This window comes from Rana temporaria, chromosome 3, assembly GCF_905171775.1.
Source record: "Rana temporaria chromosome 3, aRanTem1.1, whole genome shotgun sequence".
Classification (NCBI taxonomy): domain Eukaryota; kingdom Metazoa; phylum Chordata; class Amphibia; order Anura; family Ranidae; genus Rana; species Rana temporaria.
The window spans coordinates 1,704,662-1,725,875 of NC_053491.1; positions in this window are offsets into that span (position 1 = coordinate 1,704,662).

Here is a 21,214-nt window from a genome sequence, read left to right on the forward strand (position 1 = left end):
CCATATTTGTGCATCCATTGTCATGTAGGTATCGAAAATGACTCCGAGACTTTTGACTTTGGTGCTAGGGGTGATAGTTTTACCCAGAATGGGCGGGGGAGTCCATGTTGACGCGGGGTGATTTTTCCGGTTAGCGTGAAACAGGAGAAGTTCTTTTTTCGAACCATTGAGTTTAAGATAACTGTTTGTCATCCAGAGACCTTTGAAGGATGGGGGGTACTCCTGTGCCAGCGTCACTAATGACTCTTGGGTCTAGGGTCATCCTATGCCCCTTTTGGGCATAGGATAGCTGAGAAATGATAATTCATGTTTTGCAGGATATCTTAGAATATTACAAGTTGTTCCTTATGAACAGGTCAATAGACTCCTAAGATATTCCATTGTGTGATGCTATTACTGTTTTGTGTCTATTGTGCTAATTAAGTCTGTAAAGGCCAGATGTCTAATTTTGAGGTGTTAATTGAGTCTGGCTTCTGAAAGACCTTTCATTGTGGATGCTAATGACACTGTATGATGTGAAAAGCCTATTGATGAGATGATCAGGTGTGAATAGCTTATTGTCGGAGACAGAACGTCTGACATAGGAATGTGTATTATGCAGGTAAATCGCTTATTGTCAGAGTCAGGACGTCTGGGGGATAATTAACTCCTCTGAATGTCATTATCTAAAAGAATGTGTATGAAGCCCCATTGTGTGATGTTTTGGGGGTGGAGAGTTTCTTTGTTCCTTTGATTAACTGTAACATGTTGTACTGTATATAAGAAAGCTAAGGAACCATTAAAGTGTTCATTCATTCATTTTGGAACCAGAGAACAGAGGTGTGCGTGTCTCGTCCATTCTGGGAAATGGAATGGGTCGTGCCTGTTGGCTGGATTGTCGGATAAGCTGTCGTGGGGCGATGGAATGGAATATCGTAAACAGTGGTGACCGTTACAGCTTCCATCTGTCAGGATCTGGATCACCTGCTGGTTCCCTTGGCAAAAGGTTGTAGTTCCAGTGTCCACCAGTGTTCCTCTTCCACTATTAGGCCTCATGCCCTGGGACAGTGACGTCGTTAGGGGTGAGATCACCGGATGACCACACCCCATGCCTATATAAGTCGTTGCGCACCGCGCACACGGCATTACAGTGGGAGAGAGTGCCGAGTCAACATCAGAAGAAGACCGGAGGGTAGAAGATGACGCAGAAGACTTGGCAACCGCTAGCAAAAGAGCGGGCAGAAGATAGCAGGGATAGCCTGGCAGAAGACAGCGGGGAGAAGAGGCTGAAGAGCGTGGAGAAGAGGCCAGAGAGAGCGGAGAAGTCGCAAAGACCCCCAAAGTTGAAAGAGACCCCCGGAGCTGCCTAATAAATGACTTTAAAAACCCTTGTAGTGTGTTTTTTTTATCAACACTTTTTCCCCAGGTGGATGGGTAGGGTTACGATGTACCCCATACTCATTCACATAGGGTGTAGTGCCGGGATCTGGGGGCCCCCCTATTAAAGGGTGCTCCCAGATTCCTATAAGATCCCCTTCCCGCAGACCCCGACAACAACCGGGCAAGGGTTGTCGGGAAGAGGCCCTTGTTCTCATCAACATGGGGACACAGTGCTTTCAGGTGGGGGGCACACCAACCCCCCCATGTTGAGGGCATGTGGCTTGGTATGGTCGCTCCCTCCCCCCTTTCCTGACCTGTCGGGCTGCGTGCTCGGATAAGGGTCTGGTATCGTCTTGGGGGGAAACCTCTTGATCCAACTTATGGTGCGACTTCTATTCAAATCAATGGGCTCCCATAGAGAACCATTGATTTTGAATAGAGACAGAAACCACTTTAACCTACAGGTAAGTCTAGATTAAGGTCTAGATTAAGGCTTACCTGTAGGTCCAACAAATATCTCCCTAACCTACATGGTTAAGGAGATATTTTCCAAAAAAGGGGCACCGATGTCTAAGGTGCATGAGCGCCGTAGACAACGCCGCAGGTGCACTTAGCTTGCTGTTAGTGAAGGCAATCGTGCCGCTGTGCATACTAGCTCATTATGCCTTTCTCTTGTAGGGTTTTTTCCCCTGATTTTTTAAGAGGGTTCACTTCCTCTTTAAGCCTCGTTAGGTCGCGTTTAACACCTTTTGCCGGCGTCTGACCTTTTTACAGCTCTAGTGCTGGAGCCTCAGAATGCACTGGTCATGGTGGGCATGAGGCCATAGAGGCGAACATGGAGCGGCGTTTTAAAGCTGCAAAAAACGCTCATAAAAGCGGCTGTAAAAACGTCCGTGGGCATGAGACTCGATGTCATTGTTTTGCTTTGCTGTGTTATGTCAGATGCTGCTTGCAATTTATCTTTCTCCTGATCCTACACGGCATCCTAGTGACCCGCTGCCTTATTTCTGATCCCCTGTCTCTGATCCCAGTCCTGGTCCCCTCCCCCCTTCCTTACATCTCTGGTGTTCCCTGTGACCTGCGTTGCTCATGTCGCATTCTCTTTAGCTAGTTCGGTGTTTTGTCATTCAGCTAACTGCAGGTGGTGAGCAGTGATATCGCCTGGGGACTGGTGAGCTGCTGCTGTGGATATTTTTTTAATTTTAAAAATCCCAAATTTTAGAAATTTCGAATTTTTCATTTTTTATTTTCGATTTTTTCAATTTTAGAAATTTCGAATTTTTCTTTTTTTTTTTTAATCTTTGAATTTTTCATTTTCGATTTTCGAAATTTCGAATTTTTCATTTTCAAATTTCGAATTTTTCAATTCTCGAATTTTCGTTTTTTTTCGAATTTTTCAATTTCGAATTTTCCAATTTCAAATTTTTCGAATTTTCAAATTTTTCAATTTCGTATTTCCGAATTTTTATATTTCCGAATCTTCAATTTCGAATTTTCGTTTTTTTTTTATTTTCGAAATTCCGAATTTTTGAAATTTCCAATTTTTCTTTTTTTCTTTTCGAATCTTTCAATTTAGAAATTTCAAATTTTTCTTTTTTTTTTTAATTTTCGAATTTTTAATTTTCGATTTTTCGAATTTCAAAATTTTAAATTTTCGAATTTCGAAATTTTAAATTTTCGAATTTCGAAATTTTAAATTTTCGAATTTTTTATTTTTTGAATTTACGAATTTTTTAATTTCCCAAATTTTCCAAATTTCCGAAATTTTTTTTTTTAATTTTCGTTTCATTCGTTTTTTTCGGAATTTTCGTTTCATTCGTTTTTTTTCGGAATTTTCGTTTTTTTCGTTTTATTCGTTTTTGCTTTTTCGGAAATCCGAAAATTCGTAATTCCGAATTTCCGAATTCCGAATTTTCCGAATTTACGAATTTCCGAAAAAAGCAAAAAAAAACTAATAAAACGGAAAAAAAAATTCAGATTTTCCAGAATTTCCGGGAAAAAAAAACGAATGAAACAAAAACGATTTTTTTTTATTTTCCCGAATTTCCGAAAAAATTAAAAAAACGAAAATAACATAAACGAAAAAAACGTTTTTTTTGGCAGTGCACATGTCTACTAATTGATTACTAATATATCCTTATGTTGGCTGCTTGCTGGTATTTGGATGCCTTTTGTTTTACTATTATTAAAGTCACTTTAACCCCTTCATGCCGACCATATGCAAATTTGTGTTCATGGCCTGAAGGGGTTTTACCTAAAAGAGGACATTCCCGCTGCCCTACCTTACTCTTTCCAGGCCTCCCGTCCCACCGGGAGGCCCAAGCCACCACTCACCGCGTCCGCCGCTGAGGCTGAGACCCGAACAATGCTGGACTCAGCTCCAATTGGGTCTCCAGTGTAAAATCCTGGAAGCAACGTTATCCTTCCAACCATAATCTCTCCAACCATAATCCCTCCAACCATAATCCCTCCAACTATAATCTCTCCAACCATAATCTCTCCAACCATAATCTCTCCAACCATAATCTCTCCAACCACACCCTTTCCAATCATAATCCCTCCAACCATAATCCCTCCAACCATAATCTCTCCAACCATAATCCCTCCAACCATAATCCCTCCAACCATAATCCCTCCAACCATAATCCCTCCAACCATAATCCCTCCAACCATAATCCCTCCAACCATAATCTCTCCAACCATAATCCATCCTACCATAATCCCTCCAACCATAATCCCTCCAACCATAATCTCTCCAACCATAATCCCTCCAACCATAATCCCTCCAACCATAATCTCTCCAACCATAATCTCTCCAACCATAATCCATCCTACCATAATCCCTCCAACCATAATCCCTCCAACCATAATCTCTCCAACCATAATCCCTCCAACCATAATCCCTCCAACCATAATCTCTCCAACCATAATCTCTCCAACCATAATCTCTCCAACCATAATCCATCCTACCATAATCCCTCCAACCATAATCCCTCCAACCATAATCCATCCTACCATAATCCCTCCAACCATAATCCCTCCAACCATAATCTCTCCAACCATAATCTCTCCAACCATAATCTCTCCAACCATAATCCATCCTACCATAATCCCTCCAACCATAATCCCTCCAACCATAATCTCTCCAACCATAATCCCTCCAACCATAATCCCTCCAACCATAATCTCTCCAACCATAATCTCTCCAACCATAATCCCTCCAACCATAATCTCTCCAACCATAATCCCTCCAACCATAATCCCTCCAACCATAATCTCTCCAACCATAATCTCTCCAACCATAATCTCTCCAACCATAATCCATCCTACCATAATTCCTCCAACCATAATCCTTCCAACCATAATCCCTCCAACCATAATCCCTCCAACCATAATCCCTCCAACCATAATCTCTCCAACCATAATCCCTCCAACCATAATCTCTCCAACCATAATCTCTCCAACCATAATCCCTCCAACCATAATCTCTCCAACCATAATCCCTCCAACCATAATCCCTCCAACCATAATCTCTCCAACCATAATCTCTTCAACCATAATCTCTCCAACCATAATCTCTCCAACCATAATCCATCCTACCATAATTCCTCCAACCATAATCCTTCCAACCATAATCCCTCCAACCATAATCCCTCCAACCATAATCCCTCCAACCATAATCTCTCCAACCATAATCCCTCCAACCATAATCTCTCCAACCATAATCTCTCCAACCATAATCCCTCCAACCATAATCTCTCCAACCATAATCCCTCCAACCATAATCCCTCCAACCATAATCTCTCCAACCATAATCTCTCCAACCATAATCCCTCCAACCATAATCTCTCCAACCATATCAGTTTGTAAATGGATAGAAAACTGGCTGAAAGACAGAATTCAGAGAGTCGTGGTTAATGATTCTTACTCTGAATGGTTCAATGTTATCAGTGGTGTACCCCAAGGTTCAGTGCTGGGACCCTTACTTTTCAATATATTTATAAATGATATTGGGTCTGAGATCAAAAGTAACATTTCTGTCTTTGCAGATGACACCAAGCTATGCAGTGGAATAACGTCCTTACAGGATGTCTCCAATTTACAAGCCGACCTCAATGCTCTGTCTGATTGGGCGACTAAGTGGCAGATGAGGTTTAATGTAGATAAATGTAAAGTTATGCACTTGGGGGCTAAGAATATGCATGCATCATACATACTAGGGGGAGTACAACTGGGGGGGTCTGTAGTGAAGAAGGATCTGGGGGTTTTAGTTGATCATAAGCTCAATAATGGCATGCAATGCCAAGCTGCGGTCTCCAAAGCGAGGAAAGTCCTTTCTTGTATAGAGAGGTATGGACTCCAGAGAGAGAGACGTCATCTGTACAAATCATTAGTAAGACCTCATCTGGAATATGCAGTTCAGTTTTGGGCTCCAGTTCTCAAAAAGGATATAGGAGAACTGGAGAAAGTGCAGAGAAGAGCAACCAAACTGATAAGAGGCATGGAGGAGCTCAGCTATGAGGAAAGATTAGAGGAACTAAATTTATTCTCTCCTGAGAAGAGGAGAATAAGGGGGGATATGATCAACATGTACAAATATATAAGAGGTCCATACAGTGTACTTGGTGTTGAGTTATTCACTTTACGGTCATCACTGAGGACAAGGGGGCACTCTTTACGTCTAGAGGAAAAGAGATTTCACCTCCAAATACGGAAAGGTTTTTTCACAGTAAGAGCTGTGAAAATGTGGAACAGACTCCCTCCAGAGGTGGTTCTGGCCAGCTCAGTAGATTGCTTTAAGAAAGGTCTGGATTCTTTCCTAAATGTACAGAATATAACTGAGTACTAAGATTTGTAGGTAAAGTTGATCCAGGGTAAATCCGATTGCCTCTCGGGGGATCAGGAAGGAATTTTTTTCCCCTGCTGTAGCAAATTGGATCATGCTCCGCTGGGGTTTTTTGCCTTCCTCTGGATCAACTGTGGGTATGGAGTTGGGTGTATAGGATTTTACTGTGTTTTTTTATTTTTGTTTTTTGTGGTTGAACTGGATGGACTTGTGTCTTTTTTCAACCTGACTAACTATGTAACTATAAAAAAAAAAAAAAAAAAAAAAATCTCTCCAACCATAATCCCTCCAACCATAATCCCTCCAACCATAATCTCTCCAACCATAATCTCTCCAACCATAATCCCTCCAACCATAATCCCTCCAACCATAATCCCTCCAACCATAATCCCTCCAACCATAATCCCTCCAACCATAATCTCTCCAACCATAATCCCTCCAACCATAATCTCTCCAACCATAATCTCTCCAACCATAATCCCTCCAACCATAATCTCTCCAACCATAATCCCTCCAACCATAATCCCTCCAACCATAATCTCTCCAACCATAATCTCTCCAACCATAATCCCTCCAACCATAATCCCTCCAACCATAATCTCTCCAACCATAATCTCTCCAACCATGATCCCTCCAACCATAATCTCTCCAACCATAATCCATCCTACCATAATCCCTCCAACCATAATCCCTCCAACCATAATCTCTCCAACCATAATCTCTCCAACCATAATCCCTCCAACCATAATCTCTCCAACCATAATCCCTCCAACCATAATCCCTCCAACCATAATCTCTCCAACCATAATCTCTCCAACCATAATCCATCCTACCATAATCCCTCCAACCATAATCCTTCCAACCATAATCCCTCCAACCATAATCCCTCCAACCATAATCCCTCCAACCATAATCTCTCCAACCATAATCCCTCCAACCATAATCCCTCCAACCATAATCCCTCCAACCATAATCTCTCCAACCATAATCCCTCCAACCATAATCCTTCCAAGGATAATACCTCCAACCATAATCCATCCAACCATAATCCCTCCAACCATAATCCATCCAATCATAATCCTTCCAACCATAATCTCTCTAACCAAACCCTTTCCAATCATAATCCCTCCAACCATAATCCCTCCTACCATAGTCTCTCCAACCACAATCCTTCCAATCATAATCCATTCAACCATAATCTTTCCAACCATAATCCTTCCAACCATAATCCCTATAACCATATTGCTTTCAACCATAATCCCTCCAAACATAATCCCTTCAACCATAATCTTTCCAATTATAATCCCTTCAGCCATAATCTCTCCAACCATAATCTGTCCAACCATAATCCATCCTACCATAATCCCTCCAACCATAATCCCTCCAACCTCCTAATTGGTCTCAACCTGGGTACCGCCCACCAGCAGCAGCCCATTGTGTAGACTCGGCTTGGGATCCCCAGGAGCTGGGTCAGGAAGAACCATTGGACACCCTTTACGAAGCCCTCATGGTACAATCTGTTATTACGGACAACAGGGAACACCATTGTCAGCTGGTCATGGGCGACAACCATGAGCCGGAGGGGCCCTGGAGGGAGCTGGGCAGAAAGAGGCACCGCCGGCCACCCTCCAAGAAGAAGAGGTCCTGGAAGCCGTATAACAAGCTGACCTGGGAGGAGAAGAAGCGACTGGAGGAGAGGGAGTCGCAGCGGGCGTCCCAGATGCGGGCCGAGATGTTCGCCAGGGGCCCACCGGTGGCCCCTTACACCACCACCCAGTTCCTGATGATGAAGGACCACGTGGAGAGCCTGCAGGACATGAGCAAGCAGGATCTGATCCGTGAGTACATAGAGCTGGAGGAGTGCATAAGCCGCATGGAGGAGGAGAACAACCACCTGAGGTCACAGCGGGCTGACCCCCCCAGGCTCCATGAACTGGAGATGGAGCTAGAGAAGCTCAAAGAGGAGAACCGGTGGCTGCGGAGGGAGCAGAGGGTGGCTGACCCTATGGGGCACTGATTCCCCCCCCCCCCGGACTCTGAGCACCAGAGCTACAGCATTTCAACAAATATAACTTTTTCTTTTTATGAATCTCCTGTGATTGTCACTTCAGAGCCATAACCTGCCCCTCCCATAGCGAGACACCTAGATGGCGGCGCACAGACCCATTCGCCGTCTTCACACTGACTTCTGGTGACTCTGCAGATCGCACAAAGACTTGGGGACTGACCGGCGTGTGATCTGACGACCCGGTGGCATACCTGAGTCGGAAGCAGTTGCCAAGGGAGGTCAGTCACGCCAAATGGAGTTAACATCGGACTAAAAGCTCTGAACCCGTCAACCCTACTGGACCAGGGAAGGTCCAACCGGGTTTGCCGTAGCAGGGAGAAAAAGGGGGGCCATTGTGATGCATTTGCCTATATGTCTCAGTTTAAATCTCCCTGCTAGCCATGTGTGTATGTTAGAGGTAGAAAGGGAATTCATGTGTGAGTCATTCCTCTAACAGGTTATTGATATGTTAATGACCCTTCCTCAGCCAGCTCCCTATTTCAAAGAGTTAATTGACTCTCTTGTGTGTATTGTTCTAAATGTTAATTGATAAAGGAATGTGTCTGATCAGGTTAAACATAGCGGAGCCGAACCGGCTAGATACTGATTAGTTCAAAGAGATATCCTTATTTCAAAGGACCTGTATTGAAGACCCCCCACTGTGTGAGGGGGGGCGGAGATTTCATTGTTCCTAACAGGTTGTAACCACATATAAGCTGAGTTTTGTGTCATTAAAGTGTCTTGTTCTAGCAGTAAGCCTGGACTCACGTGTGGCTTATTGGGGCGATTCCATGGACTCCTACTTGTGGAATATGGGGTGATTTTCGTTATGGGAAGAAGGGACTGTTTGACGGGGATATCATACCAATACCGTCACAGTCTCCTATCCCCCGATGTGTCTTCTCTCTGATAGTCTCCTATCTCCTGATGTGTCTCCTCTCTGATAGTCTCCTATCCCCGATGTGTCTCCTCTCTGATAGTCTCCTATCCCCCGATGTGTCTTCTCTCTGATAGTCTCCTATCTCCTGATGTGTCTCCTCTCTGATAGTCTCCTATCCCCGATGTGACTCCTCTCTGATAGTCCCCTATCCCCGATGTGTCTCCTCTCTGATAGTCTCCTATCCCCGATGTGTCTCCTCTCCTCTGATAGTCTCCTATCTCCCGATTTGTCTCCTCTCTGATAGTCCCCTATCCCCGATGTGACTCCTCTCTGATAGTCCCCTATCCCCGATGTGTCTCCTCTCCTCTGATAGTCTCCTATCTCCCGATTTGTCTCTCCTCTCTGATAGTCCCCTATCCCCGATGTGACTCCTCTCTGATAGTCTCCTATCCCCGATGTGACTCCTCTCTGATAGTCCCCTATCCCCGATGTGTCTCCTCTCTGATAGTCTCCTATCCCCGATGTGTCTCCTCTCCTCTGATAGTCTCCTATCCCCGATGTGTCTCCTCTCTGATAGTCCCCTATCCCCGATGTGTCTTCTCTCTGATAGTCTCCTATCCCCGATGTGACTCCTCTCTGATAGTCTCCTATCTCCCGATTTGTCTCCTCTCTGATAGGTGGTTGCCCAGCTTTGTTGTAATTATTGCACTCTCTATTCGAGTCCCCTCCCCCCCCACCAACCCGACTTGCTTCGCCACTGTTGCTGCTTTTGATTTATGTGTTAATTATCATTTTTTTCCACTAGTTTTAGGAGTTTTTTAAAAGTCAAACATTTTCAAAGATTGAGCCACATAATTTTTTATTTTTCTTCAGAAAAGAACATTATTTGCGTCTTCAGAGCCTTAAATGAGCGCATTTAATAAAGAGAAAAATTAATTCACTTTCCCATACAATCAGCGGGAGGTTGTCACGCTGATTATTTAAAGTCTTTTTAAAAAACAGAAAATATTATGCCTTTCAAATCATCCCGCACAGATAACAATGAGTACAAGGCAAGTCAAGATCAGCCGGCGTCACCCGACTTCACATCTCTATAGACGACTTCACATCTCTATAGACGACTTCACATCTCTATAGACGACTTCATAACAAAGTTCCTCAATGGGAAAAGTTTCTCAACAACTTTTAAGGTCGAACTTCAAGTAGATAAAATTAATTATCGTTTATACAAAGCCATAAAATGTACTTTATAGTTAATATACAGCTAATATAAGTACCTGAGCCTGGGTTCCTGTAATCAGTATGTAGCGGTGCCCCCATAGGGGCTGCTGAGTGATTGTGGCACACGTGTCACCCTGCCCAGCCCGCCATTCACTTCCAGACACTCCGAGACAATGAAAAGTCCATCAGCTTTGTTTTTTGTATTTTTATTGAGGGATTAGAACTTGGATGGGGATGAGACATTCATGGGATGCCCAGAGAAGATTATTGCATGGTTTGGGACAATATAGATACTCTCCTCCTTCTAGGGTGACCACATTTCCAAACTGCCATTCAGGGACACCCCCCCCCAAAAAAAATACGTTTTTTTACATATTTTTTTGCCAGTTTTGGGGGCAGGGGCGTATCATGAAATCAGCGGGCCCGTGACAGGGGACTGGGTGACAGGGGACTGGGTGACAGAGGGCTGGGTGACAGAGGGCTGGGTGACAGAGGGCTGGGTGACAGAGGGACAGAGGACTGGGTGACAGAGGACTGGGTGACAGAGGACTGGGTGACAGAGGACTGGGTGACAGGGGACAGGGGACAGGGGACAGGGTGACAGGGGACAGGGTGACAGGGGACAGGGTGACAGGGGACAGGGTGACAGGGGACAGGGTGACAGGGTGACAGAGGGCTGGGTGACAGAGGGCTGGGTGACAGAGGGCTGAGTGACAGGGGAGTGGGTGACAGAGGGCTGGGTGACAGGGGACAGGGTGACGGAGGGCTGGGTGACAGGGGACAGGGTGACAGAGGACTGGGTGACAGGGGACAGGGTGACAGGGGACAGGGTGACAGGGTGACAGAGGGCTGGGTGACAGAGGGCTGGGTGACAGAGGGCTGAGTGACAGGGGAGTGGGTGACAGAGGGCTGGGTGACAGAGGGCTGGGTGACAGAGGGCTGGGTGACAGAGGGCTGGGTGACAGGGGACTGGGTGACAGGGGACTGGGTGACAGAGGGCTGGGTGACAGAGGGCTGGGTGACAGGGGAGTGGGTGACAGGGGAGTGGGTGACAGGGGAGTGGGTGACAGGGGAGTGGGTGACAGGGGGCTGGGTGACAGGGGGCTGGGTGACAGAGGGCTGGGTGACAGGGGAGTGGGTGACAGGGGAGTGGGTGACAGGGGAGTGGGTGACAGGGGACAGGGTGACAGAGGACTGGGTGACAGAGGACTGGGTGACAGAGGACTGGGTGACAGAGGACTGGGTGACAGAGGACTGGGTGACAGAGGGCTGGGTGACAGAGGGCTGGGTGACAGGGTGACAGAGGACTGGGTGACAGGGGACAGGGTGACGGAGGGCTGGGTGACGGAGAGCTGGGTGACGGAGGACTGGGTGATGGAGAGCTGGGTGACAGGGGGCTGGGTGACAGAGGGCTGGGTGACGGAGGGCTGGGTGACGGGGACTGGGTGACGGAGAGCTGGGTGACGGAGGGCTGGGTGACGGAGGGCTGGGTGACGGAGGGCTGGGTGACAGGGACTGGGTGACGGAGAGCTGGGTGACGGAGAGCTGGGTGACGGAGAGCTGGGTGACGGAGAGCTGGGTGACGGAGAGCTGGGTGACGGAGAGCTGGGTGGCGGAGGGCTGGGTGACGGAGGGCTGGGTGACGGAGGGCTGGTTGACAGAGGGCTGGTTGACAGAGGGCTGGGTGACAGGGGGCTGGGTGACAGGGGACTGGGTGACAGAGGGCTGGGTGACAGAGGGCTGGGTGACAGGGGGCTGGGTGACAGGGGAGTGGGTGACAGGGGAGTGGGTGACAGGGGAGTGGGTGACAGGGGGCTGGGTGACAGAGGGCTGGGTGACAGAGGGCTGGGTGACAGAGGGCTGGGTGACAGAGGGCTGGGTGACAGGGGACTGGGTGACAGGGGACTGGGTGACAGGGGACTGGGTGACAGGGGACTGGGTGACAGAGGACTGGGTGACAGAGGACTGGGTGACAGAGGGCTGGGTGACAGAGGGCTGGGTGACAGAGGGCTGGGTGACAGGGTGACAGAGGACTGGGTGACAGGGGACAGGGTGACGGAGGGCTGGGTGACGGAGGGCTGGGTGACGGAGGACTGGGTGACGGAGAGCTGGGTGACGGAGAGCTGGGTGACGGAGAGCTGGGTGACGGAGAGCTGGGTGACGGAGAGCTGGGTGACGGAGAGCTGGGTGGCGGAGGGCTGGGTGACGGAGGGCTGGGTGACGGAGGGCTGGTTGACAGAGGGCTGGTTGACAGAGGGCTGGGTGACAGGGGCTGGGTGACAGGGGACTGGGTGACAGAGGGCTGGGTGACAGAGGGCTGGGTGACAGGGGGCTGGGTGACAGGGGGCTGGGTGACAGGGGAGTGGGTGACAGGGGAGTGGGTGACAGGGGACTGGGTGACAGGGGACTGGGTGACAGGGGACTGGGTGACAGGGGACTGGGTGACAGAGGACTGGGTGACAGAGGACTGGGTGACAGAGGACTGGGTGACAGAGGACTGGGTGACAGAGGGCTGGGTGACAGAGGGCTGGGTGACAGGGTGACAGAGGACTGGGTGACAGGGGACAGGGTGACGGAGGGCTGGGTGACGGAGAGCTGGGTGACGGAGGACTGGGTGACGGAGGACTGGGTGATGGAGAGCTGGGTGACAGAGGGCTGGGTGACAGGGGGCTGGGTGACGGAGGGCTGGGTGACAGGGACTGGGTGACGGAGAGCTGGGTGACGGAGAGCTGGGTGACGGAGAGCTGGGTGACGGAGAGCTGGGTGACGGAGGGCTGGGTGACGGAGGGCTGGTTGACGGAGAGCTGGGTGACGGAGGGCTGGGTGACGGAGGGCTGGGTGACGGAGCGCTGGGTGACGGAGCGCTGGGTGACGGAGCGCTGGGTGACGGAGCGCTGGGTGACGGAGCGCTGGGTGACGGAGGGCTGGGTGACGGAGGGCTGGGTGACGGAGGGCTGGGTGACGGAGGGCTGGGTGACGGAGGGCTGGGTGACGGAGAGCTGGGTGACGGAGAGCTGGGTGACAGCCAGGGACTGGGTGACAGAGGGACTGGGTGACAGAGGGACCGGAGAGCTGGGTGACGGAGAGCTGGGTGACGGAGAGCTGGGGTGACAGAGGGACTGGGTGACAGAGTGACTGGGTGACAGAGGAGCTGGGTGACAGAGGAGCTGGGTGACGGAGAGCTGGGTGACGGAGAGCTGGGGTGACAGAGGGACTGGGTGACAGAGGAGCTGGGTGACGGAGAGCTGGGTGACGGAGAGCTGGGTGACGGAGAGCTGGGTGACGGAGAGCTGGGTGACGGAGGGACAGGGTGACAGAGGGACTGGGTGACAGAGGAGCTGGGTGACAGAGGAGCTGGGTGACGGAGAGCTGGGTGACGGAGAGCTGGGTGACGGAGAGCTGGGTGACAGAGGAGCTGGGTGACGGAGAGCTGGGTGACGGAGAGCTGGGTGACAGAGGGACAGGGTGACAGAGGGACTGGGTGACAGAGTGACTGGGTGACAGAGGACTGGGTAGAGAGAGATTATACAGTCCAGATTACAATTTGCAGGGGCAGCAAAGGTGACAGAGAAAGGGGGGTGCACCATGCAACCAACCCCCCCCCTCTCTCACTGTCACCTCTGCTGCCCCTGCAAATTGTAATCTGGACTGTATAATATCTCCCCCCATTGCATGGTCAACCCCCCCCCCTCCCCTGCACCTACCTTTTCTGCCCCTGCTCCAAGGATGGCCGGCGCGGCGCAGCGGAAGTCGGGACTCGCGGGAGGTCGGGACTCAGGACGGGCGGCGGATCGAGTCCAGCTGAGCAACCGAGGCCTGGAGGGGAGGAGGAGGAGGTCTTGGTCTGTGCCGCGGTACTGGTCGGTGACGGTGAGTGACTCACTGTCTCTGCCTGCCCTGTAACGATGCTGCTGCTCTCTCTGCAGCAAGAACCGCGGCTGGCCGCTGGAGGAGGAGGAGATGGGGGTGGAGTCGGAGCCGCAGAGAGAGCGGGACACTGCGGTGACGTCACTGGTTGCTACAAGCCAAGCGGGGCTTCCCTAGCAACCAGTGATTTAGAATCATTTAATTACAGCTGCAGCAGCGGCAGTGAGTGTGGCAGGCAGTTGATTCCGGGACTCTCCATTGTCCCGGTTTGAAGGCTCCCGGGACACGGGACAAAAGTGTATATTACGGGACGATCCCGGGCAAACCGGGACACGTGGTCACCCTACCTCCTTCACAACACTTGCTGCAGACTATCTCTCCTTCTCTCTCCAGCACAGTTCTTCAGCTAGCACATGGTTAGGCCTGACACTGGCTTCAGGTGGACTACTAACCCGTGTCAACACTTTGCAGACCCTGACAGCCCTCCTGACTGCAGAGGCCCGACTTCAATGCCAGTAACATCACAGTCTCTCCCGCTGGCTCTACATCTATCTCAGACTGCTTCCCAGTCTGCTCTGGCATGCCTCTCCCAACTGTGCTTGTCACTCACTGACACCTGGTGGGTCCCTCCTGGAGACTTTCCCAGCAGTATTCCCCGCTGTCCTCTCCTACTACTGTTCAGGACACCCCTTGAGTTGTGTGGGGTTCCTGTACAGCTCTGAGCCCCCCTGGCAGGGGGGCTCCCTCAAAGGTTTCTAGGGACAGTCCCTGGATTGAGGACACTGTCCCCGGGGTCTGCCTGTCCCCGGATTCAGTGACGATCCTGGGTGGGTGCACCACAAGCTGGTGCAGAGAGGGTGCGCCAAGGGACTGTCACCAATGATGGGACACTATTCCTCCCACTGATACCAATGATGGGACACTATTCCTCCCACTGACACCAATGATGGGACACTATTCCTCCCACTGACACCAATGATGGGGCACTATTCCTCCCACTGACACCAATGATGGGACACTATTCCTCCCACTGACACCAATGATGGGACACTAGTCCTCCCACTGATACCAATGATGGGACACTATTCCTCCCACTGACACCAATGATGGGACACTATTCCTCCCACTGACACCAATGAAGGGGCATTTATTTCTCCCACTGACACCAATGATGGGGACACTATTCCTCCCACTGACACCAATGATGGGACACTATTCCTCCCACTGACACCAATGATGGGACACTATTCCTCCCACTGACACCAATGATGGGACACTATTCCCCCCACTGACACCAATGATAGGACACTATTCCTCCCACTGATACCAATGATGGGACACTATTCCTCCCACTCACACCAATGATGGGACACTATTCCCCCCACTGACACCAATGATGGGACACTATTCCTCCCACTGATACCAATGATGGGACACTATTCCTCCCACTGACACCAATGATGGGACACTATTCCTCCCACTGACACCAATGATGGGACACTATTCATACCACTGACACCAATGATGGGCACACTATTCCTCCCACTGATACCAATGATGGGACACTATTCATACCATTGACACCAATGATGGGGACACCATTCCTCCCACTGACACCAATGATGGGACACTATTCCTCCCACTGACACCAATGATGGGACACTATTCCTCCCACTGACACCAATGATGGGACACTATTCCTCTCACTGACACCAATGATGGGACACTACTCTTCCCACTGACACCAATGATGGGGTACCATTCCTCCCACTGACATCAATGATGGGACACTATTCCTCCCACTGACACCAATGATGGGGACACTATTCCTCCCACTGACACCAATGATGGGACACTATTCCTCCCACTGACACCAATGATGGGACACTATTCCTCCCACTGACACCAATGATGGGGTACCATTTCTCCACCTAATACTAAAAATGTGGCATTGGTTACTGACATCAGAACAATTTCTACTCCCACTGGCCACAGTCTGCCCCCCCCCCCCTAAAGTTTTAAGGAGAGTGAACTGGCCCTTTGTTTGCAAAGTTTGCAGACCCCTGATCTAAGACAGTAGTTCTCAGCCACCCGACCATGGCCCACTGCCAGGCCATGGCCTCCTCCTTCTCCTTGGCTTTAAGTTACCTGCAGATCCTCTAACCTCTGACAGTGACTCCCTGCTTCTATAATGCCACACAACCTCCCATAGTGGCCTGCAGTACTCTTCAACCTCTCACAGTGCCTTCTGGCATTCTAAGAGCCCACAGTGCCTGCCAACCACCCACAGTGCCCTCCCCAACGCCTTACAGGTCACGCTAGCTTGCTGCAGAGCCTCCGTCCTTTCATAGTGCCCCCCACTGTGTACCACAGTGCCCCTCAGTCTCCCACATTGGCCTTTATATACTACTAGTCTCCTGAAGAGACCCCCTGCCCCCTTCAGGGACCACATTCCCTACAGTTGTCCCCAGATCCCTCCAGAGTCTTCTGCAGAGTCCCCAAACCTCGTCCAGGATCCCCTCCCAGTTCCCTCACAGTGACACCCAGCCCTATCTGGAGCCTTATAAACTTTCAATACATATTTTTTATTCCTATATTTTTATTTTTTGAGTATAAACCTTTTTTTTTACCATTGAAGGCTCTTGGAGATTTTACCCCCCAGCCCAGGTCTTAATAAGGTTGAGAAGCATTGATCTAAGATATTGCTATCTTTGGCTTGTACTCTCGTGTCATTCAGAGTGAGATTTGGTGTTCTCACTACTGTGCTGATCACTGTTCTCCTTGCTGGAGAGCAAGCCGTACTGGCAGACCAGACCTGCAGTGACAGGATCTTCATACTTTATCTTGCAAGGATCTCCATGCTTTATCAATGATATAGATCCTTGCTTCCTCCTCCTCTGCTGCTTCTTGAATTTTCCCCACCAGTAGTCAGAGGGGGGGGGGGCAGCTTTGATATGGGGAAGCAAAGTCCTGTGTATATCAAGATGGCGACCTTCACCTGGTGAACAAGGCATGGTAAGTCAGTAATGGGGGAAAATCCAGCTCCTGGAGGACCACCGGCAATACTGCTGACTGGCACTATGTCCTCTACTTTGTTATAGAGTGTAGCATACTACCGCTTAGGTTATGTGGGTGTGAGCGGCAGTGGTGGCTGGTGCTCAAAATTTTTGGGGGGCGCAAACAAACGGAAAAAAATAATAATTGCAGCCTCACTGTGCCCATCAAACGCAGCCACTGTGCCCATCAATTGCAGCCACTGTGCCCATCAATTGCAGCCACTGTGCCCATCAATTGCAGCCACTGTTCCATCAATTGTCACCACTGTGCCATCAATAGTCGCCACTGTGCCATGCCATCAAATGCAGCCACTGTGCCATGCCATGAAACACAGCCACTGTGCCATCAATTGTCACCACTGTGCCCACCAATTGTCGCCACTGTGCCCATAAATTGTCGCCACTGTGCCCAGCAATTGTCGCCACTGTGCCCACCAATTGTCGCCACTGTGCCCAGCAATTGTTGCCACTGTGCCCAGCAATTGTCGCCACTGTGCCCAGCAATTGTCGCCACTGTGCCCAGCAATTGTCGCCACTGTGCCCAGCAATATTGTAGCCACTGTGCCCAGCAATATTGTAGCCACTGTGCCCAGCAATTGTCGCCACTGTGCCCATCAATTTTCACCACTGTGCCCAGCAATTGTAGCCACTGTGCCCATCAATTTTTCGCCACTGTGCCCAGCAATATTGTTGCCACTGTGCCCAGCAATTGTCGCCACTGTGCCCAGCAATTGTCACCACTGTGCCCATCAATTGTCGCCACTGTGCCCATCAATTGTTGCCACTGTACCCAGCAATTGTCGCCACTGTGCTCAGCAATTGTCGCCACTGTGCCCATCAATTTTCGCCACTGTGCCCAGCAATTGTAGCCACTGTGCCCAGCAATTGTAGCCACTGTGCCCATCAATTTTTCGCCACTGTGTCCAGCAATATTGTAGTCACTGTGCCCAGCAATTGTCACCACTGTGCCCAGCAATTGTTGCAACTGTGCCCATCAATTTTCGCCACTGTGCCCTGTAAAATGCCCCCTCCCCCGCCTGGCACTTACCTTTCTGTGGTCAGCCATCCTGCTTCTACCATCCCTCGATGTCTTCTCCTGCCCTCAATGACGCTTCAGCCAATCAGGTTACCGGTAACCAGAACCGGTGAACCTGATTGGCTGAGACGCCTTTCAGTCTTATCCAAGGAACGCACCCACCCCTTGCGTCCGTTGGATAAGCATCTGGAAGCCGCTGGCTCTGATAGGCACTTCCACAGCCAGCCAGCTGCCATTATTCAGATGGCCGGCGCTCACCAGTGGGCCAGCCATCTGAATAGTCGGCGGCAACGGCAATACATAGATTCATGCAATGCAAGAATCTATGTATTGTATACAGTGGCGGTGCGAGAGCCAGAGGGGGCGGCGCTCCAGCGCCCTCTATCGATGCACCGCCACTGGTGAGCGACATTCTACAACCCATCATCACTAGCGGCTCCTGCGGGGGTAAGTGCTACAGTGATAAGGTGATAGCTATCTGTCCCTGTGATCTTCTATTCGGAATGTGCACTGATGAGCGCTCACAGATATCCAGAAATAAGGCGGCGAGCACACGCAGGATGTCATAGGTGAAGATTCGGGGGTTGGATGGACGCATCTGTAATGTAATTGGTCCCCAGAGATCTCCATCGTAACTTCAAAACTTCAGAACTGTTACTCCACAGAAATGAATATGGATGGCGGTTGGATCATTTAGAGATCTCAATTACTTGGGATAGAAAGTGTTCTTTATGGTCAGATGAGTCGCCGAGTCGCACGGCACTCCATAGGAAAAGACAAGAACTCTCCGTGTTTCATTTATGAGTCAGAGCCGAACCGAGCCGCAGAAAATCATCGACTTCGTGTTACTTTCAAAAGCCCAACTCCGGGCTGCTCTCAAATTTACTCACCCCCCACCCTCGTCTCCCAAAATACAGGGCTGGACTGGGACAAAAATTTGTCCCTGGTCTTCATCTGAAAAAAATGTTGCCCCCTTCCCAAAAAATCACATCCACCAAGACCCCACCACATCCATAGCCATGTATATCATGAGAGGGTGAGAGAGAGGTGGAAGTGAGAGGGGAGGTGGAAGTGAGAGGGGGGGTTGAGGGAAAGGCGGTTAAAGGGGGTGGGTGAGAGGGAGAGGGGGTGAGTGTAAGAGAAGAGGGGGCTGAGAGACAGAAGAGGGGCTGAGAGACAGAGGGGGGACTGAGACACGGAGGGGGACTGAGAGACAGAGGGGGGACTGAAAGGGGGGGCTGGGGAACAGAGCGGGGGACTGAGAGAATGAGGGGGGCTGAGAGAAAGAGGGGAGGGTGAGACAGACCACATAGCACTGTCCCTCTCTGCAATCCCTCCTCTGCTCCCCCCCCAGGCTCTGTGTGTGGGCAGGTATGTGTAGGATGCTGGGCACCTGATGGCCAGCAGCAGCAGTGCCGAGTCTCCCTCTTGGTCCGTGGTGGGCCCACCCGCTCCTGTTCGCCTCTTTGGTGGTCAGGAAGGGGGTGGAGCTCTTCTCCCTCCCAGGCTCTCACATCTAACTGCACTTCTCACTGGCCACCTTCCCCGAATCCCCGCTACTGTTTGCTGCCACGCTCCCGCTGCACAAAAACCGTCCCACTGAGCCATCGGCCCACCGGGAAACTCTCGGTAGTCCCGATGGCCAGTACATGCCTGGGTTCAATACTCACCCTCTTCTCCCAAAATACATGGGTTCTGTACTCACTTCTACCCTCTTTTCCCAAAATACATGGGTTCAATGCTCAAGATGCTGAAGATTTCTCTTTTGGACAAATATTCCAGATCCCCACTCTGCTTTGCTTAGTACCGGATGAAAGGTTCTGATCCCAAAGTCTAGAGCAGTGACGGTGAACTGGAAAATCATAGAGGGCCTTAAGGCTGCATTCACACCTTAGCGCGGCGTTTTTTAACCTTGTTTTTGCTGGAGGGGTGATTACACATTGTCAGGTATGCCGAACGCCGTAGCCGCCTGAAAATAAGGGTCAGGGACTTGTTTTGAGCTTCAGGCGTACAGCGTTTCGGCGTTCGGCGTGGAGATGTGAACCATCTCCATAGAGAACAATGTTAAATCACCCCTCCAGCGTATTTTAGGCTGCAATAGCGTCGGGCTTCAGGCGTTAAAATGCCTAGGTGTGAATGGAGCCTTAGTGTGGCCCCCCGACATCTCCAGAGGGCCACACAATAGCAGTGTGTTTTCAGATTTCAGTGCCCCAAAATTTTGATCCAGCTGCTTTGGTTGCAGTGTATTGAAATGCACACTTGAGAAATTGGAGTACAATAACCCCCAAAATTGGTGTCAGTGGGCAAACTAATAACCTCCAGCATTGGTGTCAGTGGATGCAATAATAACCCTCAGCATTGGTGTTAGTGAGTGCAACAACAAGCAACCCAGAACTGGTGTCACAGGACACAGTAATAATCCCCAACATTGGTGTCAGTGGAAGCAAAAGTACCCCCCCCCAGCATTGGTACCAGTGGACACAATAATAACCCCCCAATATTACTGTCAGAACTATTAACCCCCCTCACTTTAGTGGTTACTGCCAGTGAAATCCCCCCCCTCCACTCTGTATTCGTGGTCAATGGCAGTGAAAGTTAAACCCTTCATCCCCCTCCCATTGTTGATCACTTACCCATCACATACTCCTCGCACCCCCCCCCCTCCCCCAGGCTGGGACTTGTACCTTGCAGTCCCTCTTTCAGTGCCAGCGCTGGAACACAGAGATTGGCAACCCTTCTGCCACTCAGCTTTCTATATGATGCCCACATGCGGGCCACGTACAGAGTACGGGAGGTCCACATGTGGCCCATGGGTGGTGTTTTGGGGACCAGGGATCTAAATAAATGATTCTGAGGATGGGTTGAAACAAGGACACTTCTGCACTAGGCTAAATAAGTAATT